The sequence below is a fragment of the Globicephala melas genome, chromosome 6, assembly GCF_963455315.2.
Source record: "Globicephala melas chromosome 6, mGloMel1.2, whole genome shotgun sequence".
Taxonomy (NCBI): domain Eukaryota; kingdom Metazoa; phylum Chordata; class Mammalia; order Artiodactyla; family Delphinidae; genus Globicephala; species Globicephala melas.
In genome coordinates this window covers 34231235-34256195 of record NC_083319.1, presented here as the reverse complement: position 1 = coordinate 34256195, position 24961 = coordinate 34231235, and the positions used below count along the sequence as shown (strand labels likewise).

Genomic DNA, 24961 nt, shown 5'->3' with positions numbered 1-24961 from the left:
TTGGGAGCTAATAAATTTTGCAAAAGTGCTTGAAAAGCTCATAAGACCATCCCTCTAGACTCCCGTGGATAACATAAACCTACCCAGAGTGACCATGTAAGGCTGCACAGGTGGATTTTACTGTACAACTCTAAGGAAAACCAATCTCATAGACTATGAAGTGAATGCCCCCATCCCCAGAGATGTGTACTGCTGCAGCCCTGGCCCTGCAGGTGAGGAAATCAAGGATAGACACACAATGCAATAAAGATCACCTCCAATTGGGAGAAAAGAGATGACTTTATGGAGGGATGACATCTGAGCCAAGTCATGAAGAGCAGAAAGACTTCAGTCCACAAAGATGCTGTGAGAAGGACAATCCAGGCAGAAGGGATAATAAGAGCAAAGGCAGGGAATTCCCTGGTGGTCCAGTGGTTAGGACTCCATGCTTCCACTGCAGGGGGCATGGGTTCGATCCCTGGTTGGAGAACTGAGATCCCACAAGCCGCACAGCACGGCCAAAAAAAAAAAAAAAAAAAAGAGGAAAGACAAGGTGTACATCTGTGGAAGAGCGAAGTGTGAGTAGTTCTGTTTGGTTGGAGCAAAAGATGTGTGAAGGGTGGAAGAAGGAAATGAGCTTGGAGAGAGATAAAGGAGCCAGATCAGGGATGGCTTGAATGCCAGGCTTACAGTTTAAACTTTGTCATGTGGGCAGTAAGTTGTCATTGCATGTTTTTGAGGTGGGACGTATCATAATCAGAGCTGTGCTTTAGGAAAGTTCCTCTGGCTGCTGGTGTCGGGGAGGGCTGGAGGGGGCAGAAGCTGGAGATAGGAGGCCTGTAAGAAGATGGTTACAATTCTGGAAGTTAGAAGTCCAAAATCAAGGTGTTGGCAAGGTCATTCTCCCTCCAGAGGCTTTAGAGAAATCTGAATCCATTTGTTGCCTCTTCTGCTGGCTGTTGGTGTTCCTTGGCTTGTGGCTACTCACTCCAGTCTCCGCCTCCTTCTTCACATGGGCTTCTCCTCTTCTCTTTGTGTCTCTCCTCTGTGTGTCTTTCATAAGGGCATTTGTCATTGGATTTAGGGTAGATCTCAAATTCTTGGAGTTAATTAAATCTGCAAAGACTCTTTTTCCAAATAAGGTCACATTCACAAGTTCCAGGGATTAGGACATGGACATATCTTTGGGGGGCTCCCTTTCAATCCACTACACACCTGTTGGCAAGAATGTGGAAAAATTAGAACCCTCCTATACTGCTGATGTGAATGTAAGATGGTACAGCCACTTTGGAAATAGTCTGGCACTTTCTCAAAAACGGTAACCTAGAGTTACCATGTGATCCAATGATTTCACTCCTAGGTATATACCCCAGAGAAATGAAGCCGTGTCCACACAAAAACCTGTACATGAACGTTCATAGCAGCATTATTCATATGAGCCAAAAAGTAGAAAGAATCCAAATGTCCATCAACTGATGAATGGATCAATAAAACGTGGTATATCCGTACAATAGGATATTGTTCAGCAATAAAAAGAAATTAAGTGCTGACTCATGCTACAGCATGGATGCATCTTGAAAACATTCCAGTATGCTGAGTGAAAGAAGCCATCCACAAAGGGCCATATATTGTATGATTCCATTTATATGAAATGTCCAGAATAGAAAAATCTATTAGTTAGACTAGTGGTTGCCTAAGCTTAGGCGTGGGGATGTGGAAGAAGAGGATGGAGTTGAGGAGGAATGGGGAGAGACTACTAATAGGCATGGGGGTTTAAGGAAAGTGATAAAAATGCTCTAATGTTGACTGCAATGATGCTTGCACACCTCTGCGAATATACGAAAAAACACTGAAGTGTGCCTTAAGTGGGTGAATGGTATGGTGTGTGAATTATATCTCAATAAAGCTGTTATTTAAAAAGTAAACGTGTAGCACTGCACCCAGCTCATAGAAGTTCCTCAATACTCTGGAGTTACCCTCCCCGCAGTTCCACCGTCCTGTGAATACTCTGACAGGGGTCCATTACAACGGCCCCACCTAGACACAAAGGTGTGTAAATTAGGGACGCATTCAGATTAGCTGGCCACAGTCGCTCAGGCACATTCAAATATTTCCTGGGTACCAGCTACACGGAGGAAGCTGCAAGATTATTGAAGATTCAGAGATGAATTGCCCTTGCACCCAAGATGCTCAAGATGCTCTTTCACAGAATGAAAAAGGGTGTGGTCTTTGTCTTCCTGCTCCTCTAAAATTGCCTTAATTAATTCCTCTTCTCTTCTCCCCCGCTCCACACTCCGGAAGATTTTCTCAAAGAAAACTGCAATGATTATGTATTTACCATTGCCAAAACCACGCTTGTTTCTTTTAAAGGGAAACATATTTAACCTTAGCAGATTTCCCAGATTCAATTGCCCATGGGACACCTTACAAATGATCTTGCCCAACCGTCTCATTTTACTGATGAGGAAAATGACACCCTACGGGGACGGGGAAGAACTCACTCATAGTCACAGAACATCAAGAGCAGAAACCAGATGTACACCCCAGGCTTCTGATTCCAACCTAAGGCTCTTTTCCCTTTAACATTGGAAATTGATGACATAGGCATCTTGTTTGTTTAGATGCACCGATCTCTGATCACCTCTGTGCTCCTCGTGACAGTGAGAGAGGAAACGTGGAGGAGTAGTTAAGAGCATGGATCCCAGAGCCAGGCTGCCTGGGTTTAAGTCCTGGCTCCACCACCAGCTGGGAGTCCTTGAGACAGTTAACTGAATCTCACTGTCCTCCGACATCCTCATCTTCAATACAGTGAAGGTGAGACTAGTACCTCCCTCACAAGGTCGTTGTGAGGATTACATGATTTAACATGCATAAAGTAATGTGCATAACTTGCCTCAAAGTTGCCTGGTAAAAAAGGAAGGAAATTCTGACACAGGCTACACCACGGATGAACCTCGAGGACATTATGCTAACCAAAATAAACCAGTCACAAAAAGACAAATATTGTGTGATTCCACTTATATGAGATGCCTAGAGAAGTCAACTTCATAGAAACAGAAAGCAGAATGGTGGTTGCCAGGGTCTGGGACGAGAGGGGAATGATGAGTTGTTGTTTAATGGGTTCAGAGTTTCAGTGCTGCAAGATGAATAAGAGTTCTGCACGATAATGTGAATACCTTGTACTTAACACTACTGAACTGTACACTTAAGTTAAGGTGGTAAATTTATGTTATGTGGGGTTTTTTATGTATTCCTGGCACTCGGGGAGAGCTGCAGTCACTTACTATCCAGTTTTGTCATGGTTTGATGAGCGAAAGTGACCGCAGACACTCACCCTTAGTAGCTGCTTTAGGTTCCCTGGAGGCAAAATGTCCTCATATAGAAGTTCCTCCTTCTCTACCAGGACTTGAACTCTAACATAACAATTGCTACCCAGCAGTGAAGCAAGTTGTCATCACTCCCAGCATGCTCCATTCCAGAGGGCTCCCATCTGAGGCTTCTGCTAGCTGTAACTCCTCCCAAGACTCCATCTTCCTTCCTTCAGAGCTTAGGCCAAAGCCCCGACCTCAGAAGCCTTCCTCCACCTCCTGGCAGGCTGCCTCCAGTTCTCCTGCTTCTGAGAATAGCTGACAATCTCTCTGGGGCCTTTCTACCTAGGATTAGTGTCCTGGTTCTACAGTCCAACAGTGTGTGAGGGCAGGATGCAAACCCGCAAGCAGAGGTGCTTAGCCTGTTGGATGCACATCTGAATGGATGAGTTGAACTTTCATGGAGCTTCCAGGTCCACAAATACTTCCTGCACAGTAATGGATCCCTTTCACTTCACGCATTTGCATTCTATTCCTCTCTCTGAAAGCACTCAGCACTCCCTGCCTTATATAACTGACAGGAGGTATGCCCAAGGCTTCTCTCCACTCAAGATCATGAGCTCCCTAAAGGAAGGGACCAGGGCTGAGCCATCTTTGTATCCAGGGTATTTCTCACAAAATTTTACTCAGGGTTGAGATGAAAATATGTTGAACTAAATTCATTTTACTATTTTTAAAAAAGCTTTTATGTTCCAAAATATTAACCACAGCATTATTTATACTAGGAAAAAACTGAAAATAACCTAAATATCCAGCAATAAGAAAATGACTGGGCTTCCCTGGTGGCGCAGTGGTTGAGAGTCTGCCTGCTAATGCAGGGGACACGGGTTCGAGCCCTGGTCTGGGAGGATCCCACATGCCGCAGAGGAACTAGGCCCGTGAGCCACAACTACTGAGCCTGCACGTCTGGAGCCTGTGCTCTGCAACAAGAGAGGCCGCGAGAGTGAGAGGCCCGCGCACCGCGATGAAGAGCGGCCCCCGCTTGCCACAACTAGAGAAAGCCCTTGCACAGAAACAAAGACCCAACACAGAAAAAATAAATTAATTAATAAAAAAAAAAAGAAAATGACTAAGTTAATTATAATGAAGCTTGATGAGACATTCTGTAGCCATTCAAAATAATAAGTATGAACAATGAGTAACAAGATAGAAAAGGTTTATGAAACGAAGTAAAGCAGAGAAAGTAGGTCATGGAGATGTGTACACAATCTGACTACCGCTATAATTATCAACATACATTAAATGCTAAGCACTTTATAAACATTTTCCCACTTACTTCTTGCGACTCTTTGGATTAGGTATTATAATCCCCCTTTTCCAGATAAGAAAATGGAGGTTTGTAGAGCTTAAGTACCACGCTTCAGGTCTCACAGTTGATGAGACATACAGGCATGACCCAGACCCAGATGGTCCATGCCAGCCCCAAAGTCCAAGCCCTTAACCACTTTGTTACACTGTCTTCCAGCAAAACCAACTCTATAAGTATAGTGGTATTCTCAGAGAAATGAAAGCTGAAACTTCAGGCAATAGGTGATGAGTATCATATTAATAATATTATTCAACATCATTTGAATAGTAATTTTAAAATATTTTAGGGATAAGAAACAGGATGCCAATGATAGAATCTCATGAGGGCAGCAAGGTGGAAGGATATCTAGAGACAGGGTATGCCCCTGAAAAAGCATCTGAGAGCTGGCTAGATTGATGGGGGAGCTCCTTTACTGGGAAGGGAAGCATGATTTGTTCAGTTCAGTGAGGCCAGCACAGGGCACCAAAACCTTGGGAAATGCTTGGTGAATGACTGAAGGAAGGAAGGAATGAGTGAATGAATGGGTGAGTGACCCTGAGAGCTGCTTAGAAGGCTACTGGTGCTAACTGTTGGGAGAAGTAATGGGCTGGTTCCTGGGACAGAGTGTATGAGTCCCAGGAATGTGTGTACGTGTGTATGTGGGGCTGTGTACACGCGCGCACGTGTGTAGGTGGGACTGGAAAAGCAGGAGGAAGAGGCAGGAGCCTTTGAGAGGCTGGGATCCAAGCAGCTTGGATTTAGTCATTCTCTCAGCTCTAACCTCTCTCGGCTAACGGTATGGATCTCAGCCTGAGATCACCAAGAAGCCTGTGGAGGTTCAGCCATCCATCCTGGCTGCCCTACTCCCACCCACTCTGGCTCCACCTCAGTTCCACCCATTCCAGCCTCAGCTTCAGTCTGCTCTCCCTTTGCCTGAAAGGTTTGGGCTTCCTGCAGACAAATTGTGTGTGCTCTCTGCTTTATCTCATTCCATTCCTCCAGCAACCCTGCAGGTAGGTTCCATGATTATTCCCTGAAGTATAATCATAAATATATATTTGGTCTTTGCCTCCAGTCCCTGGCACAGAGCTCCTCAAACCTTTGGAATTTCCTGAGTGATAGAGGTGACAGGAGTGTCTTTTGTTACTCCTTATAACTTTCTTTCAACCATACCCAGTGTATGCTAATGAGGTCACACATGAGACCTCCCAATAGCTTCAGGATGAGGGCTGGTTACCCAAAAGATCAAGACTTGAGTAGAGGGTTGAAACTTTCAGCCCTACCTTCCCACCCCTGACCTGGGAGGGAATGGGGGAGGACGGGGGTGGGGAGATAGGATGGAGATTGAGTTCAGTCACCACTGGCCAATGATTTGTATGATTGTATACAATCAATCATATGTAATGAAGCCTCCATTATATTAAAAAAAAAAAAACCCTAAAAGATGAGTTCAGAGAGCTTCTGGGTTGAGGAACACATCAAGGTGCTTGGGTCGTGGTGCACTCCCACTCCATGGGAACAGAATCTCCTCTACTCGGGACTCTGGGATCTCATGCTATGTACCTCCTCATCTGGCTGTTCATTTATATCCTTCATAATAAACTGCAGTAGTAAGTATAGCATTCTCTGAAGTTCTGTGAATTGTTCTCGCAAATTATTGAACCGGAGGAGAGGGGTTGGGGGAAATCCTGACTGTGTAGCCAAGCCTGGCACATAACCTGGGGACCCACTACTTGTAAAGTGAGGGCAGTCTTGTGGGACTGAGCCTTTAATCTGTGAAGTCTGACAGTAGCTCCAGGTATCGATGTTAGAATTGAACTGAATTGCAAGACACCTAGTTGGTGTCAGAGAGCTGGACAAGGGGTGTTGGAAAACACACCACATATCTGGTGTCAGGGGAAGGAAAAAACCCTCATTCCCATTTTACAGATGAGGACCCTGTGACTTGGAGAGGGAAAACATATTGTCCACAGTCACACCCCTGGCAAAAGCTGAGCACAGGGTCTGCTGGACTAGGTTGAAGTCCTAAGTATGTCATTAACTCCCTCACCTTCCACAGGGGATAGGGAACCCTGTTTCCTTCATTCATGAGCGGCTTCAAGGAGCCATTGAGATGATGAACGTGGAACCACTGTAAATTGGGGAGACAAGAATTGGAGAACAAAAAGGTCTGCCGTGGGTTCAAATCCCAGCTTCATTGCTCATTTCTTGGGTGACCACGAATAGTTATCCTCTCTGGACTTACTTCCTCACCTGCAAAATGAGGGAAATAGCACTGACCAGTGAGGATTTAATTAGATATCAGATGTCAGGCACTCCACACACTCCCTGACACAGAAAGCTCTAGTAAATAGTAGCTCTTAATAATAGCAGCATGTTAAATCCAGGAGCGCACTAACCATAGTATTTATTTTTTTAACCAAAAGACAGGAAGACATAGTGTCAAAGCCATATGATATCAGGGAATGTGATTTACATGGAAATAAGACAATTCTGAATAAACAAAATAAGCCAAGGCTGGTGTGAAAATAAGACCCTGAGGCTCTGGTATCCTTAGAAGCCATTTTGCCCGTCATTCTTGTTTCATTTCCCTAGCTGTCTGTGGGGATGGGTTTTTAAATAATTTGACTGTTGATTTGCAAACAAATCCTCATTCAAGGTGATCAGCAAGTGCCCTCCATTCCTCTTCATTCATCGAACTATCTGTGTATTTAGTACACATTTACCCAGGAGCTGCTTTTGGCCAGGCCCTGCAGTAAGTGCTGGTGAACACAGTGGCAAACCCAGACCCATTCCTGGCACCAAGAAACTTCTAGTCTAGTCCAGAAAACAAACAAATCAATCACCTGGTACAGGAAAGGGACAGCTTCCCTGAAGAGGTGGCACATGAGGAGCCACCTAGTCAATGGCTGGGAGAGAGAGGTGAGGGCAGGTCAGGACAAGGTAAGAGAAAAGCCAGAGAGTTGTTTGGAAAAAAAGGGCAAGTAAGGAGATGTGGTGGAGGAGGAGCCCGGTGAGATGGGAAGAGCCCTGATCTTAAAGGATGGCGCTGGGACTTTGTACCAGATTAAACATCTACTTGAGCTAGAAAAAGTGGGAAAGGACAGGGACTGGGGAAGATTCATCATGGCCACCCAGGAGGGTTTTTGTTTGATTTGTTTTTAGTCCTAGGGTTTCAAAGGGACTAGACTCTGAACCCAGCTGTATATTAACCTCTTGTTCGATTCTGGCAAACCACCGTTGTCTCTCTAAGCCTCATTTTTTAAATTGAAGTATAGTTCATTTACAATGTCATGTTAGTTTCAGGTATACAACACAGTGATTTAAATATATATATATATATATATATACACACATACATATACATATATATTTTTTTCAGATTCTTTTCCATTATAGGTTATTGCAAGATATTAAATATAGTCCCCTGTGCTATACAGTAGGTCATTGCTGTTTATCCATTAGTAGTAGTAGTAGTAGTGTATAACTGTTAATCCCAAACTCCTAATTTATTCCTCCCCACATCCCGCCTTGGTAACCATAAGATTGTTTTCTATGTCTGTGAGTCCATTTCTGTTTTGTAAATAAGTTCACTTGTATCAATTTTTTTTAGGTTGCACATATAAGTGATACCATATTTGTCTTTCTCTGTCTAACCTACTTCACTTAGTATGATAATCTCTAGGTCCATCCATGTTGCTGCAAATGGCATTATTTCATTCTTTTTTATGTCTAAGCTTCATTTTTATCAACTCTGAGGCTAAGAGAGGAGAGGAGGTGAATTCAAGATTACAAAACTTGAACCCAGAATCCAGGCTCAAACTGGTCTGTTCATATCTGATTCTGGGGGGAAGAGTGCTTATAAAATTGAATATCAATGAAAGGATCTTGGATGAATTACATAAATAAAATAAATAGTGTGCACATGAGTAGGGTTGTGGCTAGTGTCTGTGGCAGCGATAGTGTCTGTGGCAGGATGGCATAGAACCTAAGTGTTTATAAATTCAAAATAAGGATAAGATTGAAAAGATTGGTATGTGAGGCTACCTGAACAAAATCAAACACAGACAGCATTCACTCTTCTCACTCCAAAAAAGGACTACCTTGCCCACATCCTTTAAGATTATAAGGATATGGACAAGCAGGAAAAATGAAGCAGTTATCAATCCCTGGTCTCAGAGGATTCAGCTATGAACTGGTTTCTATCCATTTCCTATCTAAAACCTACCTGAAATTTGGCAATATCTATTACATATTTGAAATATTTGTACCCTAAAAGAAAAAGATAAAATAATATATCTATGCCCTATGACCTAGTAATTCTACTTCTGGGAATCTATTCTAGAAAAAATAGTGAAAGATGCAGACAAAGACTCATGTACAAATATATTCATCAACACATTGTTTATAATGACAAAATTTGGAAACAACTTAAATGTCTGTTTTAGACTGGGTTTCCCCAGAAGCAGACCCTGAGGCAAGGTTGTGAATGCAAGTAGTTTATTTTAGAAGTGATTCCAGGAAGCACCAGTAGAGGAGTAAGGAAATGGGTCAGGGAAGGAAAGAAAGCCTCTAAAGTGTGAGTTATTAAGCAGGTTTCCACCATGGATGAGTGGAGCTCAATCCCATTGGGAAACACTGGGAAACAATGTAGATCACACCTCAGAGCTATCCCACCTGGTGAATGAGGAAGCTTGGGCATTTACCCACCAACTCCCCATCTGTCATTGTTTGATGTGGCTTCTGGGAGCATTAACTTCCTAAAATGTCCATTTTGCAGCACATATGGACTAAGAGGAGAATCGTAGGTATTTATAGTAAGCAGCCTCCAATGTGCAGAGGTAAGTGCCAAGGTGATACAGGGAGGACACTGACAATTTCCAACAACAGGTGAATGATGGATTATCAGAGGCCAATAAAAAATTGCTTTTTAATGCTGAAGAAAATTGAAACTTCTTTCTCAGAATGCAATAGAAAAGAAAAAAAAGACCAAATAGTGAAAGACAAAATGATAGACATAGAGGAAAAACAAGCATAAGCCAATAAACATGTAATTGGTGTTCCTTAAGAGATTAGAATAAATGAAACAAGCTATAAAAAGAGCTAATAAAAGCTATAAAAGAGAATTTTCTAGACATGAAAAATGACCTAGTGAGAATTGAAAGGCTTTAGCACTTCCTGTGCAAAATCAATGAAAAAGACTCCATTTAAATGTATTCTGGAAAGCAGAATCATAAGCAATAAAAAGGGAAAAATCTCCACCGACAGAAAAAAGTTAACACAGAAGAACAAAACTCAAACTGGCCTCAAACTTCATCTGCAAAAGTAGTGTGAAAGGTAATAAAGTAACATATACAGAGTTTTGAAAGTTAAAAATGTTGTGAACTAATAACTTTACATAAGACCCAGTTGACTTTCACATAGGAAGTGAATGAAGAAACTTGGGAGAGTAGTTCCACCTGTTAAAAGAAAGAGGGAAATGATATAGCACCCAAGGAATTTCCAAAGATAAAGTTCTTATAAAAACTAATAGCTAGACCCAGCAATCCCACTACTGGGTATATACCCTGAGAAAACCATAATTCAAAAAGAGTCATGTACCAAAATGTTCACTGCAGCTCTATTTACAATAGCCTGGAGATGGAAACAACCTAAGACCCCATCATCGGATGAATGGATAAAGAAGATGTGGCACATATATACAATGGAATATTACTCAGCCATAAAAAGAAACGAAATTGAGCTATTTGTAATGAGGTGGATAGACCTAGAGTCTGTCATACAGAGTGAAGTAAGTCAGAAAGAGAAAGACAAATACCGTATGCTAACACATATATATGGAATTTAAGGAAAAAAAAGGTCATGAAGAACCTAGGGGTAAGACAGGAATAGAGACACAGACCTACTGGAGAACGGACTTAAGGATATGGGGAGGGGGAAGGGTGAGCTGTGACAAAGCAAGAGAGAGGCATGGACATATATACACTAACAAACCTAAGGTAGATAGCTAGTGGGAAGCAGCCGCATAGCACAGGGATATCAGCTTGGTGCTTTGTGACCGCCTGGAGGGGTGGGATAGGGAGGGTGGGAGGGAGGGAGACGCAAGACGGAAGAGACATGGGAACATATGTATATGTATAACTGATTCACTTTGTTATAAAGCAGAAACTAACACACCATTGTAAAGCAATTATACCCCAATAAAGATGTTAAAAAAGAAAAACTAATAGCTCACAGTCAGAAATGTAACACACACACAAGATGACATATCAGAACCGCAAAAACTGCAGACTTAAGCTATCAGAATTATCAGAATAATTATGTATCAAGAAATAAAAGAGTCTTGAAAATATGAGCACAGGATATAAAAATAACTAAGTTTTTATAAAATATTTTACCGAACAATAGCAGAATACATATTCTTCTCAAGCTCATATGGAACAATTACTAAGATAAACCACATTCTGGGCCATAAAATACATCTTAACAGATTTTTAAAAATAGAAATTATACAATGTATGCTCTCAAACCACAACAGAATTAAACTAGAAATCAATAACAGGAAGTCCCAGTTAATGCAATATGACAAGAAAAGTAAATAAAGGTATACAGATTGGGAAGGAGGAAACAAAACTATCTTAGTTCACAGATGACAGGCCTGCCTATGTAGAAAATCTCAAAGAATCAACAACCACAAAAAACTCCTGGAACCAATATCAATTATATATAGCAAGGTTGCAGGATACAAGGTTAATATACAAAAATCAATTCATTTCTTACACACCAGCAATGAACAATTGGAATTTGAAATTAAAATACAGTACTATTTATTTTAGCACCAGAAAGAAAGGAAGAAGGGAGGGAGGGAGGAAGGAAGGGGAAAAAATACTTAGGTATAAATCTAGCAAAATATGTACAAGATCTAAATAAGAAAAATTATGAAACTCTGACCAAAAAAATCAAAGAAGAACTAAACAAATGGAGCAATTGTCTATGTTCATGGTTAAGAAGACTTAAGATTGTTAAGATATCAGTTCTTGCCAACTTGATCTATAGATTCAACACAATCTCCATCAAAATCCAAGCGATTTCTTTTGTGGATATTGAAAAACTGATTCTAAAGTTTATATGGAGAGACAAAAGACCCAGAATTGCCGACACAATATTGAAAGAGAACAAAGTCAGAGAACTGACACTATTCAACTTCAAGACTGACTATAAAGCTACAGTAATCAAGACAATGTGGTACTGGCAAACAAAACAAAGCAAAAACAAAAACAATAAAAAATAGATCAATGGAATAGAATACAAAGCCCAGAAACAGACCCATACAAAGAGTCAAATGATCTTTAACAAAGGAGCAAATGCAATTCAACGGAGAAAGAATACTTTTTTCAACAAATGATGCTGAAACAACTGGACATCCACACGCAAAAGAGAGAGAGAGAGAGAAAAAACAATCTAGACACAGACCTTACACCCTTCACAAAACTTGTCTCAAAATGGATCATAGACCAAAATATGAAATGCCAAACTATAAAACTCCTAGAAAATAACACAGGAGAAAATCTAGATGACCGTGGGTTTAACAATGACTTTTTAGATAAAACATCAAAGGCAGGGGCTTCCCTGGTGGTGCAGTGGCTGAGAGTCTGCCTGCCAATGCAGGGGACACGGGTTCGTGCCCCGATCTGGGAAGATCCCACATGCCGCGGAGCGGCTGGGCCCGTGAGCCATGGCCGCTGAGCCTGCGCGTCTGGAGCCTGTGTTCCGAAACGGGAGAGGCCACAACAGTGAGAGGCCCGCGTACCGCAAAAAAAAAAAAAAAAACAAAAACAAAAACTCAACAATAAGAAAACAACCCAATTTTTTTAATGGGCAAAGATCTGAACAGACACCTCACCAAGAAAAGATATACAGAGGGCAAGTGACATCATATATCATTAGGGAATTGCAAATTAAAACATGAGATACCACTACACACCTATTAGAACACTGAAAATCCAAAACACTGACAATACCAAATACTTGCAAGGCTGTAGAACAACAGGAACTCCCAGTGCTAGTGGGAATGTGAAATGGTAGAGCCACTTTGGAAGATAGTTTCGTAGTTTCTTAGAAAACTAAACTTATTCCTAACACACAATCCAGCAATCATGGTCCTTCGTATTTACCTAAATGAGTTGAAAACTTATGTCCACATTAAGACCTGTATACAAATATATACAGCAACATTATTCATAGTTGCCAAAACTTGGAAGCAACCAAGATGTCCTTTACTAGATGAATGGATAAATAACTGTGGTACCTCTGCACAATGAAATATTATTCAGTGCTAAAAAGAAATGAGCCATAAGGCCATGAAAAGACATGGAGGAACTTTAACTTTATATTACTAAGTGAAGGAAACTAATCTGAAAAGACTCCATACTGTTTGATTCCAACTATATGACATTTCTGGAAAAGGCAAAACCATGGAGTCAGTAAAAAGATAGTGCTAGTAAAAAGATAGTTGCCAGGGGTTTGTGGGAAGGAGGTATGAACAGGTGGAGCACAGGGGATTTTTAGGGTAGTGAAACTATTCTGTACTATAAGGATGAATACTTGTCCTTATACATTTGTCAAAACCCATAGAATGTAAACACAAATTGTGATCCCTCATGTATACTATGGACTTGGTTGATATGTCAATACTGGTTCATCAGTTGTACCAAATATACCTCTGGCTAGGGATGTAGATGGTGGGGGAGGTTGGGGGGCGTTGCAGGGAATAGGTAGGAACTCTCTGTATTTTCCATTCCATTTGCTGTGAAACTAAAATGGCTCCAAGAAATAAAATCTATTGATTTTTTAAAAACTGACTTAAGAAGAAACATAAAACCAAGTAGTCCTATGATCAAATATACTGAATTAAGTATTGAAAATATTTTTATAAAGAAAACAAATCCAGAAGATTTGAATAGCAAATTCTATCAAACATTTAAGAAAAAAATTATTCTATAGAAAATAAGGACCTATTCCCCAATTTTTTAGTAAGTATATCATAATGGATATGAAAACTTGAAAATAACATTAAAAGAAAGGATAACTCAGACCAACCTTATATATAAGCTAGATGTAAAACTTTCAATCAAAGTATTAGCAGATCAAATTCAGAAATATATAAAAATGATAATACATTATGTTCCAGTTAAGCCTTATCCCTCAAATGCAAGGTTGTTTAACATTTTTAAAAATCAGATTTTTTTGTTCACTTCTGTTTTATTGAACATCTTATTTTCACTTTTTAAAAACTATTTTAAGAAACATTGCTATGTTTGCATTTAAGTCCCCATTTACACCTTTGTGCTAAATTTCTTTCTGTAGCGATTATAATGATTTATATTCTGTGACAGTGTTTGAGAACACCTGTTTTACATACTGTGAGCAACACTGAATGTTAACCTTCATAAATAATGCAATTTTGTAGGCAACAAATAGCATTTCCTTATTTTAACTTGCATTTATTTGATTACTCAGGAATAATCAGATTTTCATGTTTATTAGACATCTGTATTTCTTCTAGAAATGGGCTTTTTATTCATTCTTCCATTTTGGTTTTATGTTTTTGTTATTAAGATGGCCAATTTTATATTAAGAATATTAATCAGTTGTCTACATTATTATTGCAAATATTTTTCCAATTTCTTGCTTGATTAAAAATCAGATTAACATTAACAGATTAAAGAATGTAGTTACCTCAACAGATGGAGAAAAGACATATGAAAAATCAACATCTGGGACTTCCCTGGTGGTGTAGTGGTTAAGAATCCGTCTGCCAATGCAGGGGACATGGGTTCAATCCCTGGTCCAGGAAGATCCCACAAGCCGTGGAGCAACTAAGCCCGTGCGCCACAACTACTGAGCCTGTGAGCCACAACCACTAAAGCCTGTGCGCCTAGAGCCCATGCTCCGCTACAACAGAAGCCACCACAATGAGAAGTCCACGCACCACAACAAAGAGTAGCCCTTGCTCGCCCCAACTACAGAAAGCCCGCGCGCAGCAACGAAGACCCAACGCAGCCAAAAATTAAATAAATAAAATAAAAAATAGGCGTTTCCCTGGCGCAGTGGTTGAGAGTCCGCCTGCCGATGCAGGGGACACGGGTTCGTGACCCCATCCGGGAGGATCCCACATGCCGCGGAGCGGCTGGGCCCGTGAGCCATAGCCGCTGAGCCTGCGCGTCTGGAGCCTGTGCTCCGCAACCGGAGAGGCCACAACAGTGAGAGGCCCGTGTACCGCAGAAAAGCAAACAAACAAACAAAACCAAGGATGTCATGTATCATCACTTCCATTCATCATTGTATTGAAAGTGATAAGGCAAAAAAAAAGGAAAAAGTTACTTATGTGTGTGTATATATATATATATATATATATCTGAAAAGTGTCATTACTCACAGATTATGATTATCTACAATTGAAAACCCAAAGAAGTTTAGAATAAATTATTAGATTTTTAAGAGAATCGACAGTTTCTGGATACAAAAACAATCTTAAAAAAAATCAGTTGTAATTATATCTGACGAACAAGTAGATAAATGCAGTTTAAGAACAGCTAATATTTCTCTTTTTTTTCATTAATTTATTTTATTTATTTTTGGCTGTGTTGGGTCTCTGTTGCTACGTGCGGGCTTTCTCTAGTTGCCGCAAGCAAGGGCTACTCTTCCTTGTGGTGCGCGGGCTTCTCATTGCGGTGGCTTCTCTTGCTGCAGAGCACGGGCTCTACGTATGCGGGCTCAGTAGTTGTGGAGCACAGGCTTAGTTCTCTGCGGCATCTTCCCGGACCAGGGATCGAACCCGCGTACCCTGCACTGGCAGGCAGATTCTTAACCACCGCGCCACAAGGGAAGTCCCTAATATTTATTAAGTCAGACAGAAAAAAAAAGTACTGTATGATCTCACTTATATGTGGAATCTAGAAAAGCTAAATTCAGAAACACAGAGTAGACTGGTGGTTGCCAGGGGCTGAGGAGAGGGGGAAATGAGAAGATGTTGGTCAAAGGGTACAAACTTCCAGCTATAAGAAGAGTAAGTTCTGGGGATCTAATTATAGCATGGTGACTATAGTTAACAGTACTGTGTTGTATTCTTAACAGATGCTAAAAGAGTAGATCTTAAATGTTCTCACCACCACCACAACAAAAAATGGTAATTATGTGAGGTGAAGGATGTGTTTACTAACTTTCTTCTGATAAATATTTTGCAATACACATCTGTATCAAATCACCACATTGTACACCTTAAACTTATACAATGTTATATGTCAATTATATCTCAATAAAGCTGGGGGTGAGGGGAAGAACAGCTAAGATATCCAATTTTATCCAAAAAAAGAGGGAATTCCCTGGTGGTCCAGTGGTTAGGACTTCATGCTTGCACTGCCCAGGGCGTGGGTTCAATCCTTGGTCTGGGAACTAAGATCCCACAAGCCTCATGGCATAGCCAAAAAAAGTGACATGTACAAAAAAAGACCAAGTATTAGAAATAATTTTAATAAATATGCAAGACCTTTATGAAGAAAAATAGAGAACATTATTGATGGACATTAAGGAAAACAAATTAAAATGATAAGTAAAACATGTTCATAAATTGGAAGGCTTAATATCATATAAACTTTTAGCCCTAGTCACCAGTGTATGGGATACACAAAAGATAGAGAAACATGTTGAATTACACCATAAAAATACAATCCAAAACATGGAAAACTCTATAAAACCAACAATCCAGTTTCTTCAACAAATAAAGTCCAAGGAAAAAAATTAAAGATGGAGTGGAATTTATATATTAAATGAGACTTAAGAACAGTCAAAACCAATCCCAAGCGTTCTTACCACAGTAAAAAAAAAATGTTTAAATCCCAAACAAGATGTAAAAGTAAATAATTACATTTATGGGACAATTGGAAATCTGAAACTTCACTTTTAAGAAGTCATCAAGTTGCCCTTGATGATATTAAGGAATTATTGTGGTTTTTCTCTTTTGGGTGTTTTTGTTTGTTTGTTTGTTTTGACAATGATATTGGGGTTTTATTTTTTAGAGATATATACTGAATTACTTACAGATGTCTGGGATTTGTTTCAAAATAATATGATAGTAGGGGAAGATGGGGATATAGATGGGACAGAAGTGAACAGGACTGATGGCTGTTGGAGTATCAGTGTCTATGATGATGAGTACCTGAGAGTACATCATATTATTTGTTTTTGCATACGGTCAAAATTTTTAATTTTTAAATTAGATTAAATATATATCAAAAATTTCTCCAATTCCTTTATAGATTCAGTACAATCCTAACCAAAATTCCAGGAGACTGATTAAATAAATGTAACATATATATGTTTATAAAACACTCGGCAGCCTTTAAAATGATGCTCTTGAAAAAAATTTAAGTACATTGAAAGTTGTTTATACATGTTGTCAAAAGGCTGATTATACAGCACTATGTGTAGTAAATGGCATTTATGTAAAAAAATAGACTAGCTGAGGACTAGAACTGAGATAAGTAGTTTCTGCTGAAGGCTGAGTATCAAGAGAGGTTAATTTACGTAAGTAATTCTTAATCTTCACTATGCATTAGAATCACATACAAGAACTTAAAAAATGTGCAGATGCCAAGGTCCTACACCAAAACTTTCCATTTCAACTGGTCCAAGATGGGACCAGGCATTGGTAGATTTTAAAACCTTACCAGGTGATTCTAATATGCACAGCTGAGAACCAATGATCCAGATTTGCAAAGAGAAGCACGGATGGATGGAGAGTAGGAAGATAGATGAAAGATAGATAGATAATTTCATAGACAGATTTTTTATCAAGAGATAGATGATTGGTAGATAGATAATAGGTAGATTAGATAGTAGATCTGAAAGTCTGAAGGAAGGGAAGATGGAGGAGGGAAAGGGGACGGAGAAGAAAGGAGGGAATTTGGAATGACACAGCCAGATCAGAAATGAGCCACAACTCAATACCTAATTGAGGGCTTCCCTGGTGGCGCAGTGGTTGAGAGTCCGCCTGCCGATGCAGAGGACGCGGGTTTGTGCCCCGGTCCGGAAGGATCCCACATGCCGCGGAGCGGATGGGCCCGTGAGCCATGGCCGCTGACCCTGCGCGTCTGGAGCCTGTGCTCCTCAACGGGAGAGGCCACAGCAGTAAGAGGCCCGCGTACAGAAAACAAAACAAAACAAAACCTAATTGAACAAAGAAGAGAATGAAACAAAAATGAACATGGAAAATTATAATAAAATAAAAAGTGAATGTGTCTAGCTAATACAATGAAATTTGAGTTGTCTATCCTTTTATTTATTATATTTATTTAGAATCCATACATACCCTCTACTCACTTTACAAGGATACCTGTGATATCTCAAAAGTTAAAGAATGGGGAATAGCTTAATGAGTAAGCAGTTTCCTCTCGGGGTGATGAAAATGTTCTGTAACTGGATAGTGGCAATGGTTGTACAGCATAATGAATGTACTAAATGGCACTAATGGTAAATTTTCTGTTGTGTGTATTTTATCACAATAAAAAATACCTTAAAGAAAGATTGATTAAAGACTAAGATGGGGGACTTCCCTGGTGGTGCAGTGGTTAAGAATCCGCCTGCCAATGCAGGGGACACGGGTTCAAGCCCTGGTCCGGGAAGATCCCACATGCCGTGGAGCAACTAAGCCCATGCGCCACAGCTACTGAGCCCGTGTACCACAACTACTGAAGCCTGCATGTCTAGAGCCCAAGCTCTGCAACAAGAGAAGCCACCGCAGTGAGAAGCACGCGCACCTCAACGAAGAGTAGCCCCCGCTCTCCGCAACTAGAGAAAGCCCACGCACAGCAACAAAGACTCAACGCAGCCAAAAATAAATAAGTAAAATAAATAAATTTATTAAAAGACTAAGACGAGAACCAATTATAAGGAGCAGAGGATGTTACCAGGCAATTGGGATGAGTTAACTATTGCCTCCAGTACTAAATTTGTTCCAAGTCTCCTAGCAGTTAAGGCAAAAGAAGAAATGTGGCAGGTTATCGGGTTCTCTGTATATATTGAAGGGCTCCCTCTTGCTTCATTTTGTCCACTCACTGTATCACACACCCAGCGAGTGCAGGAGTGAAAGTGGGAGTCATTTGGAAGGTTTGACTCAGCTGAGAAAGGAGGATTTGCCTTGGCCGGGAGAGGCAAGTCAGAGCTCAGCTCCTTCCCCACTGAAGTGCCCGGCATCTGTTCAGAGCCTGTCATCGAACTGCTCTCAAGAATAGCAGCTCCTGCCACTGCATGGCCTCGGCCTCGGCTGGTGGGGCTGAATGGCTGTTTGTTCAGCCTGAGCCGGGCAGAATCAGTCCTGACAGTGATGGCCCAGTCGGTATTATGTAAGGAGACTCAGCTTACCTGCTCGTAGACAGACAAAGCGGATGATTTGACAGGCAAAACAGAGCCAGCCTCTTCACTCCCAGGCAGCCAAGGCGCTATTCAAAGCAAGGACCTGGAAGATTTTCATGAGGTGCTGACATACGAAGCCGGAATGCAGCAGGAACAAGGCAGAACTGACACCCCGTGAAGTCAGGCATGGCAGGTGTCTCCGGCATCCAAACTGGGCCTTCAGGAGCTCTGACTAGGTCCCACCCATGAGGGAGGGAGGGAGAGAGAGAGAGAGAGCTTTGAGACAGAAGCCCCAACTTTCAGGCCTGAGTCTTCAGCAAACCTCACCTTTACCACTGCCTTCATTATTGTTCAACTGAGGAAAACCTTCCAGGCCTTTGTCGTGGAACACAGGACCTGGGTGCACAGAGCCAAGAGTACTTGGTGCCCCGGTTACTGGCCAAGGCACCCACACCAGGAGCTAGTGGAGGAATCAAAGGAACAGGTATTGAGTGCCCACCACATGCCAGGCACCATCTAGGGGCTCCACCGTCAGGCACTGATTTCACCCTCACAGGAGTCCTACAAGGTCAGTACCCTGTTATCTCTATTTTGCACACGAGAAGACAATCTCCGAAAGAGGAACTTGCCCGAAGTCACACAGCTGGGAAATGGTACACCTGGGATTTGAACCCAGATCCCCTCAGCACCCAAACCCATGCTCTTTCTACCTAAAGTGAGCCGGTTCCTAAGACCCACAGACCCTAGAATCACACCCTGTTTTCAATCAAAGTGGCTTTGGCACTTTCTAGCCCTGTGACCCCGGTCGTATCCCTTCCCTTCTCAGGGCTGTCAACGTCCCCATCTGTAGTATGAGGTGCTTGTGAACACTGAACGAGGCAGGCAGATGAGGATGCTTGGTTGTTCACTGGTGTTGGGTCAGCATTGTTGAGCTTCATCACTCTTTGTGACCGTTCTCAAAAACCACCCCCACTCCCAAGGGGGACTGCCAGACCTATATAAATAACACTTTCTCTGGTCCCCTCAGGATTCTGGAAGAACATTCTCCGCCCAGTGTCATGAGCAACTTGAGAGCAGAATGGTACCCAACTTGTCTACCCACAAAATCATCTGCACAGAGCCCAGCATTTACTAGTGACTCGATAAATGCTGTTGAATGATCGAAAACATGCATGAATGGTTTGCCATGAGACATGTCACGTTTTGTGATGAAAAGAGCTGGGCAACAGAACACCTGATTCTGGCTTTGCCACTAACTCACTATGTGGCTTTGGGCCATTCACTGACCCTCTCTGGACCTCAGTGACCCCATTTATAAAATGAATTAGGTACTCTCTAGCAGCCCATGTCAACTCTGATTTTCTAGGGTTAAAGGCAAAGAAAGATCACACTTTCTGCAGTGATCTTCCCCTGTCCACTCAAAGGTAAAGTTATATCATAGTCACATTTGAGGATAGTCAGGAAACATTCTAAATAAGTGGCAGATCTGTAACCCCTGATTCAATCAGAAGCAGACAAGCAACATTCTTAACAAGCAGATTCTATGGAACAGAGACTCGCTCATGTGTGCACAGTACTTTACAGTTTGCAAAGCACTTCCCCTCCTTTCTCTCATTCAAACCTCAGCACAGACTTATGAGGGGAACAGGACATATGTCACCACCCCATTTATTGACTTGCCCCCAGGGGCATATGGAGGAAAACTAGTAGAGCTGGGATGTGAAAGGAGAACCAATTCCTGACCTCAAATTCTGCTTCTTTCCCTTTACACAGCTCACTTGTACACAGATAGTGAGATCCAGGAGATGAACTCATTCAACCAAAACCAGATTTGGAGGGTCACAAGTTTACCACCTGGGTGGAAAACTGTCCAGCACAATGGAGCATTTTAAAGTCAAATTTGGGGCAGAAGGGTGCAGTGCACTGATACCAGGTGGGCTTGTGGCCATGGAGAGTCAGCTGTGCAGGAAGGAAGAGTCCAAGCCCATATCCAGGCATTGTATGCCATCTCCACGCAGCTGCTGGAGGATGACCTGCACGCAATCTCTAAACACTGAGATACTGAACTACTGTGATGCCCCACAGATAAACAGCCACCGCCAAGCCCCCATTCCCACCCCTACCCATGCCCCCAGCTGTCCTGGCTGTCTCAGTGCCTCCCCTGGGATTCCCTGGAATGCCCCAAGATTCTGCAACTAAAGGGTTAAAGCCTGAAACAGCCAGAAGTGGGGGATGGCGGGGCCCACTGTCCTAGCAGGCCTCCATTCTGATTGGTCCTGGTTCAGCACATACACTCTGATTGGTCAGCACCCCTCAACTTACTGGTTTGGTTTTTTAACAGCTTTATTGAGGTATAATAGATATAAAAAAACTGTACATATTGAATGCATTATTTTGATGAGTTTGGACATATGCATATACCTGTGATACTATCACCACAATCAAGGTGACAGACATACCTATTACCTCAGAAAAATTCATTATGTCCCTTCATTTGTATGTGTGTGTGTGATAAGAACATTCAGCATGAGATCTACCCTCAACAAAATTTTAAGCACACAACACCTTATTGTTAACTATAGGCACTATGTCCTACAGGAGATCTCTACAACTGATTCATCTTGTATAACTGTAACTCTATACTCATTGAACAACATACTGTTTGTTAAATATGTTTACTATTACTCCAGTCGGCTAGAGAGACTGTGGGGAGTCTCTTAGTACTTTTCAATTGCTTTGAGTGTGAGAATAGTTTTTTAACAGCTATAAATTCCACAGTTCTCACAACATGCACACATATATGTAAGGTAGACATACTTTTTAGTAAACATTGATTGATAAGTTTCAGGTCCAAAAATGACCAAAACTTCGGTAACATCTTGAAATGGATTTGCATTTTATTTATGACGCAACTTTACACACACTTGAAAAGTAATCATACATATATACAAGATCTATGAATGACTTAATCGATAGACAATGTCTAGTGCTCTTGTGGACTGGAGCATACTTTGCAGTCTTCTCTTCCATGGGGTAAGGACAACTACTAACCTAGCCAAGCAAATCTTCCCCCTCCATTCAATGGCTGAAGAAACTGAACCTGGAGAGGAGATTGGACCTTCTGAAACCCACTGTTGGGCTGCAGCCTGCAGACCTGCAAGCCCTATAGTTGCTCAGCCTCAAGACTGAAGAAAGAGCCCGAAGACAGTGACAGAGACACACAATGGTTTATGGGACAAAGGATCTCACAAAAGGGTCCTGGAGTGACACCCCACTGTGGACGTGGATGGCAGGCAGCCACCTTCACTACCACGGAGAGAGGGAGGTTACCAGTTATAGAGGGAACTGACATCAGGTTGGCTCATTGGTTACCAGGGAAACCATCAGAGGTGCGTGCCCCTCACTACCCTTTGATAAACTGTCCTAGTGGAGACGTTCTGATCTAAAGATTAGAACAATCACTAGCTGGGGCCAAAGGAACATACCTAGGCATCTACTGATTAGGCTCTATGATCACGAGGGAGGGTCAGTCAGGTGAGTAGGGTATAGGTGAGGCAGGGACTGGTAGAGCAGAGGAGGTACAGAGAGCAAGAGAACAGCCATCGTGCGTGGCCTGATCATACACGCACTCATTACTTGGAGCTAAAATTTGAAGCAGCTTCACATCTAAGATTTATTGTGTCTAGGGGTGTTGGATTAGGGGGTGCTGGCTGGGCAGAAGACATCTCAAGTCGGGCCACCAGTGACTCTTCCCTTATAAGGCAGATATTCATGGAGGTAGCCAGAGCAAAGACCTACTGTCTTTTCGCTGACTGAGGTGGACCTTACAGAGGCCACTCAAGCCTGTAGGGTAGGGGATGCGGGGAGGTTTTGCAACATGACTCAGTCTCTAAGGAGAGCCCAGGCTATCAGCTGAAAACTGACTGATCAGAGGATCTGCACTTCTTACTGTCCACTAGAACTTACTCAAAGAGGTCTTATGGGCTCTAGAGGCAATGACACTGTGAGGCAGAGTGGGCTTTGACAGGAAACAGAGGGGGGTTCAAATCCATCTCAAGTATATGGCCTTGGCCAAGTTTTACTTAATTTTCAGATTTCAATTTCTAAATCTTTAAAATGGGACTGTTCCGAGGATCGATTAAATGAACTAACATCAAAGCCTGATACACATACATTGTTCAACAAATGTTCCATTTCCTAGAATCATCTGGAAATTCAAACTCCTCCATCTAGCAGGGAAACTACAGCCTGGCGATTTTTTTTTTTTTTCAGCCTGACAATTCTGTCTACTTTTCCAACCCTTTGCTCTTTCTTCTTCTCTCCAATTTTCCCATATCCAGCACTACTCCAAAGCAGCTTTAAGCTCAGATGGGTCAGTTCTGCCAACCACACCCAGCTAAGCCACACCCAGATTCCTGATCCATAGAAACTGAGAGACAATAAATGTTGGTTGTTTTATGCCACTAATGTGGGGGTAATTTGTTACACAGCGATGGATAATAAACATATTATTAGTCATGAGGGAAATGCAAATTAAAGCTACACCGAGATACCACTATATACTAAAACGGGTAAAATTTAAAAGACTGTACTAATCAAGTTTTGGTAAGGAGATGGAGCAATTAAAACTCTCATCTACTGCTAGAAGAAATAAAAGAAATACAGCCACTTTGTGAAAAGTTTGGCAATTTCTTAAAGATGTAAACATACACCTACCATCTGACCCAGATATTCCTCTCCTAGGTATTTACCGAAGAGAAATGAGAACATAGCCACACAAAGACCTGTACACAACTATTCATAGCAGCTTGTTTATAAGAGTCAAAAATGGAAACAACCCAAATGTCCATCAACAAGTGAATGGATTAACAAACCATGGTATGGTCCATGTAATGGAATACTACTTAGCAAAAAAAAAGTAATTGACTATTGATATCACAACATAGATGAGTATCAAAATAGTTATGCTGCATGAAAACAGACAAAATAAATACACTGTGTTATTCCATTTATATAAAGTTCAATAAAATGCAAACTATTCTATAGTGACATAAGTAGATCAGTGATTGCCTACAGATATGGGGGGGTGGGAATGAATCAATCACCAATCACAAGGGGCATGAGGAAACTTTTAGGGGTGATGGATATGTTAATTATCTTGATTGTGGTGAGTTGCAAAATGTCCTTAGAGACAACTTGGTAGCACTATATGAAGAAACACAAAAATGTTCCTCATTCCATAAATCTCGGTCTTAGGAATTTGTCTTAAGGATAATTCAAAAGAAATACTAAGCTCTTTATACAAACACATAGCAGCATCACCTATATCAAAGATACCGGAAATTATCTAATTGCCTAGCTACCATAAAGGGGTTAAATCAACACTAGACCATTTCATCTCCAACTACAAATGAAAAATGGGAAGTAAGGGGCAACATGTAGATATGTTTACAAAATAATGCAAATGCATTGTATATAAAGACTACAGAATTGTACATACACTATGGTTACACCTATATAAACATATATATGTGCATAAGAACACAAAGGAGAAAAAAAAACAGAACATAGAAAAGCCTAGTAGATGAATGATAGGTAATTGGCACGTGGGTGACGTTTTTCTTCTGGCTTTGTCTCCTGTAATGTTATGATGCTTCCGTAACAGTTTTTTAAATGTTTTCTTGTTAGTTTTGGCTCAGTCTCCCAGAGTCCTAGAGTGACACCCCACCGTTCATTATTCCGAGTCTTGCATCTGTCAGCCACCATCATCAGCACCTCAGTGTGGTCAGCCACAGGCCCAGTCAGCTTGCTTTCTATGCCTTCTTGTATATCATTGATAAAATGCTGAACAGAGCTATGGTGTGGTGTGAAGGACGCACTCTTTTCTTCCATCACTGTTAGTCTGCTTAGGTTA

General features: G+C 41.4%; 1 long non-coding RNA gene across 3 annotated transcripts in view; it reads right to left on the bottom strand.

Annotated features, from left to right (window-relative positions):
* Positions 1-584: 584 nt before the first annotated feature.
* The window catches only part of LOC132597473 (uncharacterized), a 65467-nt gene continuing 41090 nt past the window's right edge, over positions 585-24961 (bottom strand). Inside the window, exons 3-4 of one of the 3 annotated variants that reach the window (XR_009564275.1) lie at positions 19057-19279; positions 585-1194 (exon numbers count right to left, since the gene is read on the bottom strand). This is a non-coding gene — a long non-coding RNA (uncharacterized lncRNA). Of the gene's footprint in view, positions 1195-9944; positions 10095-17756; positions 17863-19056; positions 19280-24961 lie in introns of those variants that run through there. The other 2 variants (XR_009564277.1, XR_009564276.1) reach the window with 2 other exon arrangements.